At 38.6% G+C, this 21,366-nt stretch overlaps 1 long non-coding RNA gene across 1 annotated transcript; it reads left to right on the forward strand.

Moving 5' to 3' along the window:
* Positions 1 to 13,876: 13,876 nt before the first annotated feature.
* Positions 13,877 to 21,085, forward strand: LOC110743124. Its single transcript, XR_002521644.2, has 3 exons — positions 13,877 to 14,042; positions 14,466 to 14,651; positions 20,653 to 21,085. It is a non-coding gene; the product is annotated as an uncharacterized LOC110743124 (long non-coding RNA).
* Positions 21,086 to 21,366: the final 281 nt, after the last annotated feature.

Consider the following 21,366-nt stretch of genomic DNA (forward strand, 5'->3'; position numbering starts at 1 on the left):
CTGTCCTAGATACTAGAGCATAGAATCTAGTACAGAAAAGAATCTGGTGAGCAGAAATGATAAGGAGTGTGACAAATATTATGATAAACAGATGCCCAGGTGCTAAGGGTATCAGAGAACAGGAAAGAGTCAGGCCTTGAACGTCAAGTAGATGTTAGCCAAATGAAGCTAGGAAGGTTTGGAATGTAGGGGCATAGAGTGGCATGCAGGACATCCAAGGAAGAGAAAATAGCAAGCATGTGCAAGGCCCGAAAGTATAAGAACAAATTCCACAACCTATACCTAGTATCCTACACATGAGTAGAGATCAGGTAGTGTTCATTAGAGTTCTCTAGAGAAACAAAAGCAATAGGAAATTTTACATATGTGTGTGTGTGTATATATATATATATCTGTTAGTATATCTCTATCTCTATATCTATCTAAAGATTTATTATGAGGAATTGGCTCATGCAATTATGGAGGCTGGGAAGTCTCATGATCTGTCATCTGGAAACTGGAGATCTAGATAAGCCAGGGGTGTAGTTCTAGTCCAAGTCTGAAGGCTTACAACCAAGGGCACCAGTGGTGTAAGTACCAGTCTGAGGGCAGGAGAAGACCAGTGTCCCAACTCGGCAGTCAGGAAGAGAGAGCAAATTCTCCCTTACTCCACCCTTTTGTTCTATTCAATCTCTCAACAGATTAAATGATGCCCAATGCCCACTTGCAATGCAGAGGGTAATCTTTACTCGGTTTACTGATTTAATGCTAATTTCATCCAAAAATACCCTCATAGATATGGCTAGAAATAATTTTTAACCAAATATCTGAGCATCCTGTGACCCAATCAAGTTGACTTGTAAATTAACCATCACAAATAGAAAATCAGTGGAAGACAAAGCTGAAGAAGTGAGAGGATCAGACTGTGCAGGGCTCCATAGCCATACCAAAGAGTTTGCATATACCTTGAAGGTGTTGGAGGCCCATGGGTGGATTATAAGCTAAGAAATAACATTACCAGATTTCAGTTAAAAAATATTCTTTAGCTGGGAGGAAAGTGCAGGTCTGCAAACAGAAACTTCTAGTCCTGCTCAACCCCAGTGGCCAAGTATTAACTCCACCAAGCCTCAGTGCTCTGCTTAAGGCTCTCTCAAGCTACAGGGCAAGTGTGTATCCATGAACACCTGTGGAGCATAGCCTCTGGCTCTGCTCATCCTGAGTGGTTCCACAGCAACCCCAGAGACCTTGCCCAACCTTGGAACTTAGGATGCAGCCTTGTCCAACTACAGATTACAAACAGTGATGTCATCCAGCCAGGGATGACAGCCTGCAACCCAGGCTGATCAGAGGCAATTGTAGAGTCCAGTCAGCAGTCTTGCCTTATCAGAATCCAGCCATTGGTCTCACCAGACTGTAGAGCACATCCAGTAGTTCTGCTCAACTTCAGAACACAGGCAGTGGTTCAGCCCAACTAGAGAACCCAGCAGCAAGGTCTGCCTGCCTGGAGTTGCATCCAATCCCAAGCTAGAATAAATAGTGAAGGTCTATCACCACTGAAGACACCTGGAGGGTGGAAGAGGTGGCCATGTCCTCAAATGTGCAGATACCAGTGCAAGGGCACAAGGATGTTGAAGAACCAGGGAAATATTACACCATGAAAAGAAACTAATAAAGCTCCAATAATGAATCTCAAAGAAATGGAGAGCTATCAAATGACTGACAAACAATTCAGAATAATCTTCTGAATTCTTTGGGAAACTATAAGAAAATACAAACAGAAATGAAATGAAATTTGGAAAACATTCATGAGCAAAATGAGAAGTTTGATCCCCTTCCCAAAAAACAAAAACAGTAAAAACAAACAAAAACCAAATAGAAATCCTAGAGATTTGTTGAAGAGAACGAAACTTTGCATAATAGGAATTCCAGAAAGAAAAGACAGAGAAAAGGCCCCAAAAGAATATTTTATAAAATAATGGCTGAAAATTCCCAAATTTAAGAACAGATGACAAAATCCGAGCACAGGAAGCTCAGAAGCCTCCAATAAATTTCAATCCATAAAAGAGTTCACCAAGATACATCATTTCAAACTATCAAAAATCAAACACTATAAAAAAATCCTGAAAACAGAAAGAAATAAGAAACATATAATATTGAAGGCAGTCCCAGTATGGCTGTCAGCAGATTTCTCAGCAGAAACCTTGCAAGCCAGTAGAGAGTGGGATGACATATTCATAGTGGTAAAGTTAAAATAAACTACCAAGCAAGAATGCTTTACCTGGAAAAGATATCCTTCAGAAATGAGGGAGAAATAAAAACTTTCCTGATAAACAAAAGCTAAGAGAGTTAATCACCACTAGGCCTGCATTATTGGAGTTGCTATAGATAATTCTTTAAGTTGAAATAAAAGACTGCTAATAAAATAAAACAGGTAAAAGTAAAAAAACTCAATGGTGTAAGTAATATATAATCATCTATCCTAATACTGTAAGGGTGGAGTATAGACCAATTTAATTTCTACTGTAAGGGTTAAAGACAAAACTATTTAAAAAAACCATAACTAAAATAAATTGTTAAGGCACAAATAACGTAAAGACATAAATTTTGACATCAATGTTGTAAAAGGTGGAGGGGAGGGAATAAAAGTGTAGAGTTCCTACATACAATGAAAGGTAAGTTGTTATCAGCTTAAAATAGCCTGTTATAAGAGGTTTTATGTAAGCCTCATGGTAATTACAAAGAAAACATGCATAGTAGTTACAAAAATATAAAAAGAAAGAATTCAAAGCATACTATCGCAGAAAACCTTTAAACCACAAAGAAAAACAGTAAGTGAGGAAGAAACAAATAATCTACAAACAACCAGAAAACAAATGACAAGATAGTAGTAGCAAGTCCTTATTTATATTTATCAGTAGTTACCCTCAATGTAAATCGATTAAATTCTCCAATCAAAAGACATAGCATGACTGAATAGATTAAAAAAACAAACAAACAAACTACATGCTTCCAACAAAGAGATTCACTTTACTAGTAAGGACACACATAAACTGAAAGTGAAGGGATGGGAAAGATATTTCACACACATAGAAATCAAAAGAGAGCAGAGGAAGCTATATTTATATAAGTCAAAAAACTTAAAAAGAGACAACAAAAGTCATTATATAATGATAAAGGAGTCAATTCATCAAGAGGACATAACAATTGTAAATATGTATGCACCCAATATCAGAGCACCAAAATATATAAAGCAATTACTATATTATCTGAAGGGAGAGATAGAATACAATACCATAATAATAGGGGAACTTAATACCCCACTTTCAATAATGGACAGATCATCGAGACCGAAAATCAGTAAGAAAACACTGGACTTGAATTACACTGTAGACTAAATGAATCTAACAGACCTGTACAGAACATTTCATCCAGCAGCAACAGAATACATGTTTTTCTCAAGCAAACATGGATCATTCTCCAGGACAGACCTTATGTTAGGCTATAAAATGAGTCTTACCAAATGTAAGAAGATGGAAATCATATCAATAACTTTTTTCTATCCCAATGGCATGAAACTAGAAATAAATAACAGGAGAAATCTTGGAAAATTAACAAATATGTGAAAAGTAAATCCATTCTCCTAAACAACTAATTCGTCATGTAAGAAATCTAAAATAAAATTTTAAAAATGCCTAAAGACAAATAAAAATGGAAATACAATACAGCAAAACTTATGGGATGCAGGAAAGGAAGTCTTAAAAGGGAAATTTATAGCAATAAATACCAATATCAAAAAGAAGAAAGATCACAAATAAATAATCTAATGTTATGCCTCAAGGAATTAGAAAAAGAAGAACAAACTAAGCACAAAATTACCTGATGGAAATAAATAACAAAGATCAGAGCAGAAATGAATAAAATAGGGACTAGAAAAACAAGTTTTGTGTGTGTGTGTGTGTGTGTGTGTTTAGATGGAGTTTTGCTCTTGTTGCTAGAGTGCAATGGCACGATCTTGGCTCACCACAACCTCCGCCCCCTCCTCCCCAGTTCAAGTGATTCTCCTGCCTCAGCCTCCCAACTAGCTGGGATTACAAGCATGTACCACCATGCCCGGCTAATTTTGTATTTTTAGTAGAGATGGCGTTTCTCCATGTTGGTCAGGCTGGTCTCAAACTCCCGACCTCAGGTGTTCCACCTGTCTTGGCCTCCCAAAGTGCTGAGATTACAGACATGAGACACTGCACCTGGCCAAGAGTTCATGTTTTGAAAAGATAAATAAAATTGACAAACGCCTTAGGTAGACTAACTAGGAAATAAAGAGAACACTCAAACAAATAAAATCAGAAATGAAAGAAGAGACATTACAGATTCCATGGAAATACAAAGGATTATAAAAAGTTACTATGCCAACAAATTGCATAACCTAGAAGAAATGAATACATTCCTAGACACATACAATGTACTGAGACTGAATCATGAAAAAATAGAGAACCTGAACAGACCAATAATGAGTATTACTTGACAGAACAATAATGAGTGAGAAGATTGAATCAATAATAAAAAGTTTCCATCAAAGAAAAGCCCAGGACCAGATAGTTGAATTCTATCAAACATTTAAAGAACTAATACCAATCCTTCTCAAACTCTTTTGCAAAATTGAAGTGAATGGAATACTTCTCATTTTACAAGGCTAGCATTACCCTGATATCAAGGCCAAACAGGGACACTACAAGAAAGAAAAACTACAGGCCAATACCCCTGATGAACATAAATGCAAAAATATTCAACAGGATATTAGCAAACTGAATTCAACAACATGTTAAAAGAATCAGTCACCATGATCAAGTGGGATTTATCCTTTGGATATGAGAATGACTTAACATATGCAAATCAATCAGTGTGATGCATCACATTAACAAAATGAAGAATAAAAATCATGTGATCATTTCAATAGATGCAGAAAAGGCATTTGAAAAAATTCAACATCCTTTCATGATTAAAAAAAAAAAACTCATAATGAATTAGGTACAGAGGGAATGTACCTCAACAAAAATTAAAGGCCATATGTGACAAACCTATAGCTAACATCATACTCAACAGCAATAGGTCGAAAGCTGTTCCTCCAAGATCAGAGATAAGACAAGCATGCCCACTCTCATAATTTCTTTTCAGTGTAGTACTGGATATCCTAGCCAGAGCAACTAGGCAAGAGAACGAAATAAAAGACATTCTAATAGAAAGAGAATAAGCAAAATTTTATCTCTGTTTGCTGATGACATGATCTTATGTATGGAAAACCCTAAAAGCTCTACTAAAAAACTGTTAGAACTGATAAAGGAATTCAGTAAAACTGCAGAATACTAAATCATTATACAAAAATCAGTAGCATTTCTATACATTAACAACAAACCACCTGAAAAGGAAATTAATCCCATTTACAATAGCAAAAACAGCAACAAAAATACTTAGGGGTGGAAAATTTAAGCAAGGTGGTGAAAGATCTGTATACTGGCTGGGCGCGGTGGCTCACGCCTGTAATCCCAGCACTTTGGGTGGCTAAGGTGGGCGGATCACGAGGTCAGGAGATAGAGACCATCCTGGCTAACACGGTGAAACCCCATCTGTACTAAAAATACAAAAAATTAGCCGGGCATGCTGGCAGGCGCCTGTAGTCCCAGCTACTCGGGAGGCTGAGGCAGGAGAATGGCGTGAACCTGGGAGGCGGAGCTTGCAGTGAGCCGAGATCGCGCCACTGCACTTCAGCCTGGGGGACCCAGCGAGACTCTGTCTCAAAAAAAAAAAAAAAAAAAAAAATCTGTATACTGTGAACTATAAAACACTGCTGAAAGAAATCGAATAAAACACAAATAAATGGAAAGACATCCTGTGTTCATGGACTGAAAGAATCAATATTGTTAAAATGTCTATATTACCCAAAGCAATCTACAAGTTTAATGCAACCCCTATCAAAACTCCAATATCATTTTTCACAAAAATAGAAAAAGACAGTCATTAAATTCTTACGGAGCTACAAAAGGCCCTAAATATCTAAAGCAATCTTGAGTAAAAAGAACAAAACTGGGCACATCACACTCCCTGATTTCAAAATATATTATAAGGCTATTTTAACCAAACAGCTGGCATAATAGCACGTATCAACCAATAGAACAGTGCACAAAGCATAAAAATAAGTCCACATATTTACAGTCAATTGATCTTCCACAAAGGTGCTAAGAACTCATAATGGGGAAAGGACAGCTTCTTCTATAAATGGTCATAGGAGAACTGGATATCCACATCCAGAAGAATGAAATTGGACCCTTATTTCACATCATATATGAAAATCAACTCACAGTGAATTAAAGACCTAAATATAAGACCTGAAGCTGTAAAGCTACTAGAAGAAAGCATAGGGGGAAAGCTCTACAACATTAATCTGAGCAATAATTTTTTTATATGATTCTGAAAGCACAGGAAATAAAAGCAAAAGTAGACAAATGGACTATATTAAACTAAAAAGCTTCTGCACAGCAAAGGAAACAACTAGCAAAATAAAGAGACAACACACAGAGTGGGAGAAAGTATTTGCAAACTATACATCTGATAAAGAGTTAATATCCAAAATATATAAGAAACTCAAACAACTCAATAGCAAGAAAACAAATAACCTGATGAAAAAGTGGGCACATATTCCTATACATGAATAACAGTCAAGCTGCGATCCAAATCAGGAACATACTCCCATTCACAGTTGCCACAAAAAGAATAAAATACCTAGTAATACAGCTTACCAGGGAGGTGAAAGATCACTACAAAGAGAACTACAAAACACTTCTCAAATATATCAGAGATGACACAAACAAAAGGAAAAACATTCCATGCTCATGGATAGGAAGAAAAAAATGGCCATGTTGCCTAAAACAATTTACAGATTCGATGTTATTCCTATTAAACTACCATTAAGATTCTTCACAGAACTAGAAATAACTATTTTAAAATTCATATAGAATTGAATAAATGCAAAAGGCAATCCTAAGCAAAAAGAAAAAAGCTGGAGGCATGATACTACCCAACTTCAAACTATACTACAGGGCTATAGTAACCAAAACAGCATGGTTTTGGTACAAAAACAGATGCATAGACTAGTGGAACAGAATAGAGAACCCAGAAATAGGGCTGCATACTTACAACTATCTGATTTTCGACAACCATAACAAAAACAAGCAATGACGAAAGAGTTCCCTGTTTAATAAATGGTGCTGGGATATAACTGGCTAGCCATAGGCAGAAGATTGAAACTGGGCCCCTTTCTTAAACTGTATACAAAAATTAACTCAAGATCGATTAAAGACTTAAATATAAAACCTAAAGCTATAAAAATCCTGGAAGACAACCTAGGCAATACCATTTAGAACACAGGCGTGGGCAAAGATTTCATGATGAAGACTCCAAAAGCAATTACAACAAAAGCAAAAATTGACAAATGGATCTAATTAGACAAGAGCTTCTGCACAGCAAAATAAACTGTCAACAGAGTAAACAGACAACTTACAGAATGGGAGAAAATTTCTGCAAACTATGCATCTGACAAAGGTCTAATATCCAGCATCTCTAAGGTACTTAGCAAATTTACATGAAAAAAAAACCAACCCCATAAAAAAGTGGACAAGGGACATGAACAGACACTTCTTAAAAGAAGACATACATGTGGGGCCAACAATCATATAAAAAAATGCTCAACATCACTGATCATTAGAGAAACGCAAATCAAAACCACAATGAGATACCATCTCACACCAGTCAGAATGGCTATGATTAGAAAGTAAAAAAATAACAGATGCTGGCAAGGTTATGGAGAAAAAGGAACGCTTATATACTGTTGGTGGGAGTGTAAATTAGTTCAATTGTTGTGGAAGACAACGTGACAATTCCTCAAAGACCTAAAAATAGAAATACCATTTGGTCCAAGAATTCCATTACCAGGTATATACGCAAAGGAATATAAATCATTCTTTTATAAAGACACATGCATGTGTATGTTCACTGCAGCACTATTCACAGTAGCAAACAATGGAATCAACCTAAATGCCCATCAATGGCAGACTGGATAAAGAAAATGTGGTACATATATACCATGGAATACTAGGCAGCCATATAAAAGAATGAGATCACGTCCTTTGCAGGGACATGGATGAAGCTGGAGAATATTATCCTTAGCAGATTAATTCAGGAACAGGAAACCAAATACTGCATGTTCTCATTTGTAAGTGGGAGCTAAATGATGAGAACACATGGACACATAGAGGGGAACAACACATACTGGGGCCTATCAGAGGGTGGAGGCTTGGAGGGACAAGGATCAGGAAAAATAGCTAATGGATCCTAGGCTTAATACCTGGGTGATGAAATAATCCGTACAACAACCCCCCACGACACAAGTTTACCTATGTAACAAGCCTGCACATGCACACCTGAACTTAAAAGTTAATATTTTTTTTCAAAGGGGAAAAAGGTGGGTAAAGGACCTGAACAGACATTTCTCAAAAGAAGACATACAAATAGGTACATGAAAAAATGCTCAGTATCACTAATCATCAGGGAAATGCATATTAAAATTGCAATGAGATATCACCTTACACGTGTTAGAATGGCTGTTATCAAAAAGATGAAAGATAACAAGTATTGGTGAGTCTGCAGAGCAAAGGGAACCCTTGTGCATTGTTGCTGGGTATGTAACAACCCTTGTACATTGTTATTGGGTATGTGATAGTACAGCTATTATAGAAAACAGTATGGAGGTTCCTTACAAAAACCAAAAATAGAACTATATGATCCAGCAATCTCATATTTGAGTATATATCCAAAGGAAATGAAATCAGTATGGTGCAGGGATATCTGCACTCCCATGTTCATTGCAGCATTATTTACAATAGTCAAGATACGGAATCAACCTAAGTACCCATCAATGGATCCACAGCTGAAGAAAATGTGGTATATATACACAATGAGATATTATTCAGCCTTTCAAAAAAGGAAATTCTCTTATTTGTGACCATATGGATGAACTTGGAGGACATTATGCGAAGTGAAATAAGCCAGGCACAGAAAGACAAATGATCTTACTTATATGTGGAAACTTAAAAAGTCTAACTCCTGAACATAGCATAAAATGATGGTTACCAAAGGCTGGGGGGAAGTGGGAGAAAATGGGAAGTTGTTAGTCAAAGGGTACAAAGTTTCAGTTAGTAGGAATAAGTTTTGAGATCTATTGCATGGCAGGGTGACTAGAGTCAATAATAATGTATTATATATTTCAAAGTAAGACTAAATTAAAAAATGACTCAGCACAAAAAATGATAAGCGAGGTGATGGATATGTTAATTAGCTGGATTTAATTATTCCAGTTTGTGTATAAATATGAAAACATCACATTGTGCCTCACAAATGTATAAAATTATGAATTTTTAATAAAAAGTACTCATTTTTAAAAATCCTTCAGTGATTGTATTAAAGTCATATAAGAGATTATAAACATTTCCTATTAACATTAGGAAAAGCTAGATGAATGGCTTATGGGAACTCTGTACTGATTCTGCAACTTCTCTGTAAGTCTAAAATTATTTCAAAATTGAAAGTTAAAAATATCCTTTTGGCAGCAGTGTGGAGGATGAAGTAGAGAAGTAGGCTGGAGGGGGGTATTGTGGTAATCTGGGGTGAGGAAGGTCTGAAATCAGATCACAGCAGAAGGCCTGGAGGAGACAAGAGGGTGGATGAGAGAAATTTAGGAGTGAGGAGAGTCAGGATTCAGTGACTGGATGAGGTTGGAGATGGAGCCATTACAGGGACAAGGCTTGCACGAAATGATAATATTCTTCCTTTAGCAGGAGAAAGAAATTTAACTTTGAACCAGATGTGAGATAAGACCAAATGTTAGAGGGTGTTTGAAGAAATTGAATGACTCCCTTCTAGCTGAGTAAGATTTTCAAGTGAAGTGTAACTCAGTGTCCAACCCTCTACCAAAAGAGAATACACAGCAGGACGGCTGCTTTCAAGACCAGAGGAGGTGGCCAGGGCTTTTTATGTGAGCACCATGAATTTGTGTATGAAGTAGGAATAGTGTGAGAGGAGTCACCAGACCCTACAGGAACTCGCAAATTTTCAGGCCTGTGATGTTTCAGGGAACCCTGAATGCTTCTTTGAAAATGATTGAATTTATACAGTAGCCTTAAGAAAGATTCATGAAGCGAGTGTTGTGTTAAACTCTAGTCTCAGAGTGTTAGTTCTAAATGATTCCTAGCCCTGGGTAAAATCCCTTAATGGTTTTTTTTCTTTATCATTTGATCAACTGCAGTGACCTAAAGCTATCAGCTAGATTGAATTAGAGGGTTACTCTTCCTCAAGGAAGACAGGTGGAAATATGCCTTACAAAGCCATTTCTCAGGGATCATTTATTTTCTCCTTTAATTCATGACTGGCTATTTGATGGTAAGCTAATTGGCTGAACGTGAAATATTTAGATGTTTTGTTTCATATGATATCCCAAACTGGTTTATCTTACAGGCTGAATTTACTGAATTAATCAATTATGTGACTGTCATCCAATTATTTTTCTGTCAACCATTCCAAAAGTGTGAACATTTTCAATAACACTAAGAATTACTTTGAAAAGTTTGATGTAGTTTGTCTTATAAAGGGTGCTTCAAAGGAGATAAGAATCTAAACATATATTAAAAATGTAAATCCTGTATTTCACATTATATTATTGGGTGCATTTTTCTAATGATTTAAGAGATTAGATGAAAACTACTTCGGAAACTATTGTTTCCCAAATCTTAGGCTTGGTAATAAGAGAAGAGGGAAACACAGTCAATTAAGAATGCTTTCTAGCCAGGAACATGCCTGTAATCCCAGCGCTTTGGGAGGCTGAGGCGGGTAGATCACCAGGTCAGGAGTTCAAGACCAGCCTGGCCAACATGGTGAAACCCCATCTCTACTAAAAATACAAAAATTAGCTGGGTGCAGTAGCAGGTGCCTGTAATCCCAGCTACTTGGGAAGTTGAGGCAGGAGAATCGCTTGTACCCAGGGGGCAGAGGTTAGAGTGAGCTGGGTGAGACCCCGTCTCAAAAAAAAAAAAAAAAAAAGCTTTCTGTGTGCATAAGACTGTAGATGTCATGAAGAGAGTAAGATAAAAGAGAAGAAAGAAAAAAATCAAAATGAAAGAAAGCATTGTCCTGGCCCTCCAGGAATTATAAACAATAAAATGAAAGCATAGTTGTCTATCTTATCTGTCTATAGAGAGAGAAAAATAGAACGGTGATTTCAGGATCAAGGGAAATACAAATTGAACATTTTGAAAGTATGCATTTAAGTGCTAAATAGGAGCTGGGTGTGATGGCTCACACCTGTAATCCCAGCACTTTGTGAGGCCAAGGTGGGCAGATCACTTGAGGACAGCAATTCGAGACAAGCCTGGTCAACATGGTGGAACCCCATTCCTACTAAAAAAAAAAAAAAAAAAAAAAAAAAAATTAGCCAGGCATGGTGGCAGGCACCTGTAATCCCAGCTACTCAGGAGGCTGTGGCAGGAGAATCGCATGAACCCAGGAGGCGGAGTTTTCAGTGAGCCAAGATTGCTCTACTGTACTCCAGCCTGGGTGACAGAGCGAGGCTCCATCTCAAAAAAAAAGTGCTAAACAGGAACATATTTATAAACACCCACAATGATAATGCCTTTTTGTTTTCTAAGGTACAAAGAAGGTGATAAAATGTAGTCATGAAAAGTCAGATGAAAACACAAGCCTCCAGGAAAGTTGCAGCCAACCAATTTCACAATCTTGTTCCAGGAATGCCTGACCCAGGTAATAACTTTGATTCACAACTAAGCCATTAGAAGAAGGAGCTATGGAAATTATTCTAATGGACAATATAGTTGTTTGAATTTTTACATCGGAAATGTCTGAATCTGCATCTCCCTAAGGGAGACACTTCGGAGCCAGTCATAGTGACAACTGTAGTACTGAAACCTGTGTTGTCCTGCCACTAAACTGTAAAATGCAAGGTGTTTGGAAGACTAACACATAAACTGGCCCCAACTGGTCAGGATGATTGTTTTCCTATCTTTTCTCACCATGTTGTAGTCTATCAAAAAGAGCTGTTGTCTGCTTCTGGATAGAAAAAAAGAAGTTTTTTGACAGGACATCACAAAACAACTATTTTAAAATGAGCAGTAGATTTTAATCTTAGTAGACTAAGGATGGCTTTTGTCACACACTTTTGACTACCTAAATTGAAGGCTTTCAAAAGGAAAACATTCAAAAGAACCCCCAGTGAGTCAGCAAAGACTTTGAAAAGATTGTGTATATTTTCTAAAGCATATTTTTAAAAAAATCATGTACAGGGGGAAAGTGTAGAACATGTACCCACAAGAGCTAAATTTAAAAAGTGTGCGTACAGTGAACACATGCGTAGCATATGGATGCGACTGACGGAAGAGGGCCTGGCCTCCATTCAAGACACCACTCACAGCAGATGCACCGTCATAAATTTGAGCTACACAGCCACATCCTCGCTGGTCAGGTTCCAGTCAGTTGTCTTTGAATCCAGTATGGTTAATGCACTCTCAAACTCCAGCTTTCGTTTTGGTAGGAGGGAAGAGAAATTCCTATGTGAAAAAGCCAAATTACACATATCCCAGACTGATAAATAGTCATTCATTCCTTACCTCTTGTGAGACTTTGGCAAGTAAAATCCCTGGCAACTTTTCATTTCAGCTTTTTAGCCTAACAGATTTTGCCCATTGTCTGTCATCTGATTCCAGCACACATCAAGGATGGACAGTCAGACTTGATAGGATTACCACATTTTGTAGTATTAAATCATATTTCTCAAATTAAAAGTCTCTGAATATAACAAGTAGTAAGAAAACCCCTCCTACTTTTCCTTTTGTGGTCTCCCCCACCCCCCAAAAAAGTACTACATTCATTTATTTGCTGATGGGGTTCTTGGGTGTTCACTTAAAATGGTGACACAGGTGCTGAAACATTTTTAGCATATTTGTGAAATATGTAAGTATTTTATATTTCAAATCAAATATTTGAATTATCTCTCTATGGACCTAAAGATGAAGTAGTTTATTACAGTTTTCTGCAGATTCATGCAATAACTGAGGACTTTGATGATGAAAGGTGCAGCGTTCAGCCAGACCAGCCACTGGTGAAAAGTACCATCTCCACAAATCAAATAGATGGTCATCTTTGGTCCTCACTGGATGGGTAGAGCAGATGTTGGTAAGGAGGGGCCTGCTTTGCACAATCCTTTGGACAAATAATTTGATAACTTTGGCAGAATTGAATCTACTAATTTGATTCTTAGAATTCTAGGTGGTGGAAGAGTAGCAGATGCCTCACAAAATATTAGCATCCATGTTTAACTGCTCCTCATCACATCCTCTTCACTCCTCTTTGGGGAGCTTCATTTTAAATTAGATGCAGCTGCAGAGTGAAAGATTTCTTTCATGTTCCTATTTAGTATGAAAACAATAGCAAAAATAAACATTCAATTTCCTAACTTTTAGGAATTCTTCCTTTGACTTTGACTTTTTTTTTTTTTTTTTAATGGGAGAGGGAAAGTTTGATCAGGGTGCTGTTTTAAAGACCATCTAACAGAAATTCCATGGAGAACTATTCATTTTTCACATTCCTCCAGCAACATTCACTAAACGTGCCTGAGGTGCTCATTTCAAAAACTGCATATAAGCAGGTTATTTTCTCTTATTCTGACAAGTTTCATTCACATATTTATTTCATTTGATTTCATTTTAGTGAAGTGGACATTAATCCTACTTTGTTTAATTTCATTGCTCAAGGAATTAATGTGTCATTTGTTGGTTACTAGGTTTCAAAAGAGAAGGGAAAACACTTGGAAAAAATGGAAGTTTCATCTCTGGCCTGCCTTACAGCTTCTGGCGTATTTTTAGATGCCAACAAGTAATGTCAAAGAAACAGCTGTTACAATGATCCTGCTTAACAGCCATAAAGGAATGAAGATTTCCACAGAGAGCTTTGTGAGTATACCTGGCATGTGTATCATTGTTTGAGCTATTTCCAATTGATAATCAGAGAAGTTTAATTCTCCTTTCTCTCTTTCTCATTCTCCTCTTGCCCTGAGTTTTCTTTTCTTTGTCATGGCCTTACAAGTTGCAAAGAATTGCTGTTTTTCAGCTCCCTACAGTGAAGTAGTGGGAAACAGGAAGTCTACTCTCTTTGTGTCATTTGGGATAACTCATTCTGGAGTTTGTTTCTTGAGTTACATTTGCCTATAGCTTCAAAGTGATCTAAAGGGCAAACCAGGAAGGGAAAGCCTAGAATAGCCTCTTTGTCTGGGGCCTTTCAAATCTCTGCAGTCATTAATACTTTATCGACTACCTGTGGAATAAGAAATGTCTGGGTTGGCTGCTTCTAGCAAAAAAAGTTTCTTTTCCCTTCAGATCAGTCTCCACGGAGCTGCCATTTCCTGCTGACTGAGAGACAAGATGGAGTGCCAGATTGTCATTTAGTTTAACTCCATGGAAATGAGGCAAGGGAATCTGACCGTGACTAAACCTTTGCATCCAGCAAAAGAACACAGGGCAATCAAGGAAACCTTCTGCTGGCCCTCAGAGGACAGACTGTTGGTAAGTTTGCAAGACGTGTTAGGCTGGCAGAGGGGGAGTCCCGAGGAACACAGAGGTGACAAAAACTCTTAGCATTCATTTATTCAGACCTTTCATTAAGCCAGAATCGAAGCACTTCCTTTAAGAAGGCTGCCCTAAAGATATGGCTTTTATGACCAAGAAAAGGTAAACAGAAAAACAGACCCACCAGCCAGCAGAGGAATGACTAACCACAATGCTCAGGAGAGGTCTAGCACAACTCAACTATTCCAGCTGTTTTCCTGACTTCTGTGTGTGTACATACATATACATGTACACACACACACACACCCCTTTGTCAACCTTAGTTTTGCAAGTCTCTTGTTCAATTGCTTGTACAGGACTTAGAGGAAAGAGAAATGAGCATCAAAATAAACTTCTTTCTTTCTCTCTTTCTCTCCAGTTCTTAATTCTTAAATTGCCTAGTTTAAATGAAAAATTTTAAAAGACAAATTTACTTACAGCAATAATAGCAACTTAAAAAAATTTGTAAAGTATCTTTTAAAATTCATTATAAAAGCATATTTTGCATGTAAATTTTACAGATAGATTTTAAAAATTTCTGGGTTCCCCAAAACATTTTTGTCTTCTCACATTTGCTTGTAATATGTGTAACAGCAATGTGGACCTAGCCGTTAAGTGCACCTAGACCTAAAAGTGTATAATGTGGTTCAAGTTTTGTGGGTTGAAATTTAAATTTCCAGAAATTATCTTGCTCACAGTCCAATTTCTGTTAGGCACCAAGTTAATTTCTTGCAGGTCTCAGGTTTGTGGCTTCATGCTGATTTGTCAGGCTGCTGGTGTTGTATTGATTAAGTAGTTATATTCTTAAGGACTTTTCAACTAATAGCAAATTTATATTTATTAGTTAGCTGGACAGAATAGGAATACTCAGCATGTTGCCCAAGTTTCAGTTTAGCACTTCATTTTGCAAACTCTTTTACACTGCTATTTTTGCAAATTATTTCTCACAACAGTCCTGTGAGATAGGCTAACGATGTTGTCCGGAAGCTGTCTGGGTTTTAGAAAGGGTACATGATGTGTCCTGAGACAGCAGCAGCGCCAAGATTAGAATTCGCAGTTCCTGGGGCTCAGGCAGCCACGCCTTGCCACCCATTCAGTGTGTCCACCCCCTTCTTTTAATTATATTAAGTTTCGGTGCCACTGCAGAGTAACAGATTAAGATAAAATAACACCGTTCAAATGGAAATGGAGTCCATGTCTGTAAAGGCAGAGTGTGGTGTTCAGCGGCCTGAGTGGTGCCTCTTGAAGGGCTGAATGCTCCCTTTCTTCCGGAGCCCCCTAGAGAAATGGCTCCCTGACAAGCTCTTTCTAGTTCTCTTCTGAGTCAGGCTGTTTGAACTGAAAGATTATTTAGTTCAACTCCTTGTTTTGCAGACACAGAAAGTCAGGTCCGGAGAGATTGAGTTTTGCCCAAAGTCTCAATGCAAAATTGGGTCATTGTCATGGGAAGAATGCAAATCTCCAGATGCTGCCTTCAGCACTGTTCCCTGAACTACCCTTTTTCTCAAGACTGGCTCCTGAACCACTTTCCATGGAGTTAGAAAGTGAATAGAGGGATCAGTCAATGTCCATACAGCATGAATTTGGGGGCTTTTCTGATTTAAAGGAAGCCTAGAGCTTGACATAGCTTACAGACAGAAGATTAGATTAAAGTAAAAGAACTGATAATATTTTCTGTTTCACCAAGTAATATTGAGAGGTGACAGCGTGCTGGCAGCCCTTGTGCATCCCTTGGTCGCTCTGGGCACCTCCTCAGCCTCGGCGCCCACTCTGGCCACGCTTGAGGAGCCCTTCAGCCTGCCTCTGCACTGTGGGAGCCTCTCTCTGAACTGGCCGAGGCGGGAGCCGGCTCCCTTTGTTTGCCGGGAGGTGTGGAGGGAGAGGCACGGGCGGGAACCTGGGGGGCGCGTGGCGCTTGCGGGCCAGCGAATTCTGAGTGGGCGTGGGCTCAGTGGGCCCCCATACTCGGAGCAACTGGCCGGGGCCGGACAGTGACGGGCTTAGCACCCGGGCCAGCAGCTGCAGAGGGTGCGCAAGGTCCCCCAGCAGTGCCAGCCTGCCGGCGCTGCACTCGAATTCTCCCTGGGCCTCAGCTGCCTCCCCGCGGGGCAGGGCTTGGGACCTGCAACCCACCATGGCTGAGCCTCCCTGCTGCCTTGGGCTGCTGCGTGGCTGGAGCCTCCCAGATGAGCGCCGCCCCCTGTTCCCAGCACCCGGTCCCATCAACCACCGGAGGGCTGAGGAGTGCGGGTGCACAGCGCAGGACTGGAGGGCATCTTTGCCTGAGGCCCGTATGCAGGATCCAGTAGTTGAAGCCAGCTGGGCTCCTGAGTCTAGTGGGGACTTGGAGAACCTTTATGTCTAGCTAAGGCATTGTAAATACACCAATCAGCACTCTGTCTCTGACTCAAGGTTTTTAAATACACCAATCAGTACCCTGTGTCTAGCTAAAGGTTTGTAAATGCACCGATCAATGCTATGTATCTAGCTAATCTAGTGGGGACTTGGAGAACTTTTCTGCCTAGCACTCTGTGTCTAGCTAAAGGATTGTAAATGCACCAATCAGCACTCTGTCAAAAGGACCAATCAGCTCTCTGTAAAATGGACCAATCAGCAGGATGTGGGTAGGGTTAGATAAGGGAATAAAAGCAGGCTGCCCAGCCATTGGTGCAACTCGCTGGGGTCCCCTTCTATAGTGTGGAATCTTTGTTCTTTTGCTCTTTACAATAAATCTTGCTGCTGCTCACTCGTTGGGTCCACACCATCCTCATGAGCTGTAACACTCCCCACGACCATCTGCGGCTTCATTCTTGAAGTCAGCGAGACCAAGAACCCACCAATTCCAGACGCAATATTAGTAGCTGTGTAATGAGAACTATGTCTACAAAATCCAGAATGAATTGGAGACTTCAAATTGTTACTGCAGATAGCTAAATCAAACTAATTATCCAGGCCTCAAATAAAACTTTGTGGTCTGAATGAGAAGGAGAATAATTTGTACTCTAAGTAAATTCTCTTTCTTCATTGTGAGAAATGCACATTCACCTGTCCAAACCCAAAGAATGGACTCAGTCACGAAGAATAGTGGAAGCAAGACGTTTTAATGGTGGTCTTGTGAGATGGGGTGTTTGGTAGGCAGGCACATCTAGGGCAGTTACAGAAGGTAATTTATCTCTTAGCACGCAAGTGCCTCCCCTAGTTCCTCATTGGTTGAGTACTATGGGGTTACAATCTTCCCGGATGTCACCTGAGTTTCATGATCCCCCTTATGTGGTTATACCCCATCCCCTTCCCTGCTTAAGTTTTGATTTCCCGATAATGAAACCTTCTTCCCTTTTGTGGGCTGACCCCTCCTCTACATTCTGTTCACTTATCGTGACCTTCTAGGGGCATGAGATGTGCGGTTTGTTACATCCACAGGCTGGCCCCCAGTACTTAGATTTATCATGCCTTGAAAATGGACCATTTAAAATGTTTTCTTACATTCGTGATAATCATTAATACATAAAAATGTTGGGTGAGAAGGCCCACGTTAGAAAAAATAACCCAGTGCAATACCTGCTTTTGAAAATATATCCTGGGACCAGGACTTCCCATATGTCAGTCATTCACATACCACTGCCACCATTTTTACCATATCTGCATGTTTCCATTAAATTCACTTTTTAATATAAATGTATGAAAAAAGAAAGCTTTGTAAAACTATAAAATGGAAAACCAGTATAATTTGCCAAAATCAAAGTAAATTTGCAATTATACAAACCTTAAAAAGTTTATGTGTGCTTTATTAGAACCATCTTATGTGTGACCAGCAGTGTTTATTCTGTGCCTTGGGAGACGTTGATCTAGGCTAGCAGTTATCAATATTTTTTAGAGGTAGGGGGAGGAAACTCAGTAACCATTCTATTTGGCCTCACACAGATATGTAGTTGGAAAAGAAGTATGTTTTCATCATCTTAGAAAACTGTAGATATTCTTCTTTGATACTGCAACAAAGATCAATAATATAGACTATGAAATGAAATCAATGAACATTTACTTTGAAATCTATTGGTCTACCTTGCACTTTGAATGAATTTCTTTATCCATGCCTGATTTTGTAAAAGGATGTATTGGTTATTTGGAAAACATTGTTTCACTGGGCAATGCAGAGCTTCCACATTTCGGCCCAAAATCGTATTTTTTAATATCACCACCAGCCCACATAAGGAAAGTATTTAAACCCTGGAATCCTGTTAATCTCATGGTGGCAGAAACAAGTTTCCAAAATTCTAATTTTTACCTGAAAGCTCCCATTTTATTGTTGAGGACAAATACTGAAAAAATACAGGTTCTTTTGTTCCTTTCAGTTGAGAGGTCCACTTAGTTCATTTTCAATAAAATGTCATTACATACCAAAGTCTCAATAATCATAGTTTGTCTGCAAGTTAAACTTCCTCGAATCAAAGTTTGTAAGTCTGAAAATCTTAACAGCAAACTGGTTGGTGCTTTGTGACAGAGGTGGCGAGGTCCGCTGCAACTCAACCACACGGGTGCTTTTCCTTGAGACAACCATTGTACTTTGGTATGAAGCAGTACTTCATGTGTGCACTCCATTTCATCACACAAAATATTTAAAATACGTATATTCAAGGATTGAAATTTAATAAAATCAATAACTGCTTCATCAAAGACATTCTTAGTTCAATTGGTGCTTTTTTCCTTTTTTTTTTTTTTTTTTTTTTAACTACCAGTGTATGATATTGACGAATACAATGACTATAAGCAAAGTTTGGTGCCACTGCCTTGATGCGTATTAAGGGGCCAGTGGTTTTATTCACTATTGCTTTAGCACTATCAGTGCAAAAGTCAACCCTGACAGAAAGGCAAATAACGTCTTGGTATTAGTGTGAAAATAGTTCTGATCTCACAAATCCCCTGAAAAGATCTTGTTGACCTTCAAGGATCTGTGGCCACACTTTGAAACCTGCTGTTTAGGCCGATTTGTAAAATTAAAGGAAAATGAAAGGAATCTAATTTATTATACACCTTATAAACACTATGTTATGAACCGAATTGTGTCTTCCCAAAATTTGTACATTGCAGTCCCACCCCCCAGAATTTAACCATATTTAGAGACAAGTCCTTGAAAGAATTTAAAAGGAGGCCATTAGGGTGGGGCCCCAATCCAATATGACTGGTGTCCTTATACAAAGAGGAAAAGACACCAGGGACACAAGGATACAGGGGACAAACATATGAAAAAGCAGCAAGAGGATGGCCATCTACAAGCTGAGTGGCCTTAGAGGAATCCAATCCTGCTAGGACCTTGATCTCGGACTTCCAGCCTCCAAAACTGTCAGAAAATACATTTCTGTTGTTTAAGCCACCCACTCTGGGGCATCTCATTATGGCAGCACTAGCAAACTAATACATATTGACATCATATGATGACATGATGATACATAAATGATGACATTTATGATGTTATTAGTCATCATAAAAACTTTGAAGTGCATATTGTCATCCTCATTTTATGGAGGAGGGGGTGGAAGCTCGGGGAAGATAGGTAATTTTCCAAGCTCATGCCACTAAGAGAGGAAAAAGCCAAAATTCAGATGTGACCACAAAGCCAGAGGTCCCAGAGTCAGTGCATGAGTGAGCTCAGATAGAAATTCAGATCCCAGTGCTCCGTCTGTGACATCAAGTCGCCCTGTACAAGTGAGGATGTTGTTTCCCGCTAATGATCCTAATAAATAGAAAACCTAAATTGTAAATAAACAATTTCTACTAACAGTACAATGTAAATACTACTCTAATGAATGATTTTACAAAATTTTATCTCTGCTGTATGGACACTGCATTTTTTGGAAAAAAAAAACAATAATTATAAATAGGCAGAGATCAGTATGACTCAAACACAGAATGTTATCACAAATACAAACTACAAAAACCAATCCTACCCTTCTTTCTCTAACAGACATGTCTGGAGGAACTAAACCAACAACTTAAAGAAATAAATAAATGACCTAACACCTCCTGTTTGAACCTGTGACCTCTCTTTGCCTGTTGTTGTAATGTGCTATTGATTGGCCAGTCAGAAGGGACGCTGTTTCAGCAGCCTGCTGTCCATGAGAGAATGACTTCTTTCTCCACTTGGTGTCTCAGTTGACCCCTCAGGAGGTATGGCTGAAAGCTCAGCATCAAATGGCTTTTAACACCTAGGTTTCATTCTGAATCTCCCTCAAGTCCAGCAGTAATGAAGCAATTGTTTGTCCTGCCATAATAAATCTGAATCAAAGTGAAGCCAGTACCCTCTTCCTTCCAGGGAGCAGAGTAGATCAGAGTTTAGACATACCAGGAGCATTTTGTGCAGTGCCCCAATCAGAAGGATGGAAGCTCCATCCTTTGGCAGAGAGCAACTCTGACTGCTTTTCCTGTGCAAGTTGCCATTTGTATTAGAAATTTGACTGCAAAAGAGTTTAAGCATGATTGGTGAATTTCTAATCCTTTATTTCAAGGTTCTTACTTCAGTGATGTCTTTTTTTTTTTTTTCATTTAGAATTAACTCAACTGCAAGAAAAAGTGCACATCTACTAAATATCAAGCATTGCATTAGATACCAGGGGTCTTAGGATAAATAGGACATAGATGTTTTTCTCAAAGAACTTTTATTGTCTGTATTGTGTTATCT

Source organism: Papio anubis, chromosome 6 (assembly GCF_008728515.1).
Source record: "Papio anubis isolate 15944 chromosome 6, Panubis1.0, whole genome shotgun sequence".
In the NCBI taxonomy this organism is placed as follows: Eukaryota; Metazoa; Chordata; class Mammalia; order Primates; family Cercopithecidae; genus Papio; species Papio anubis.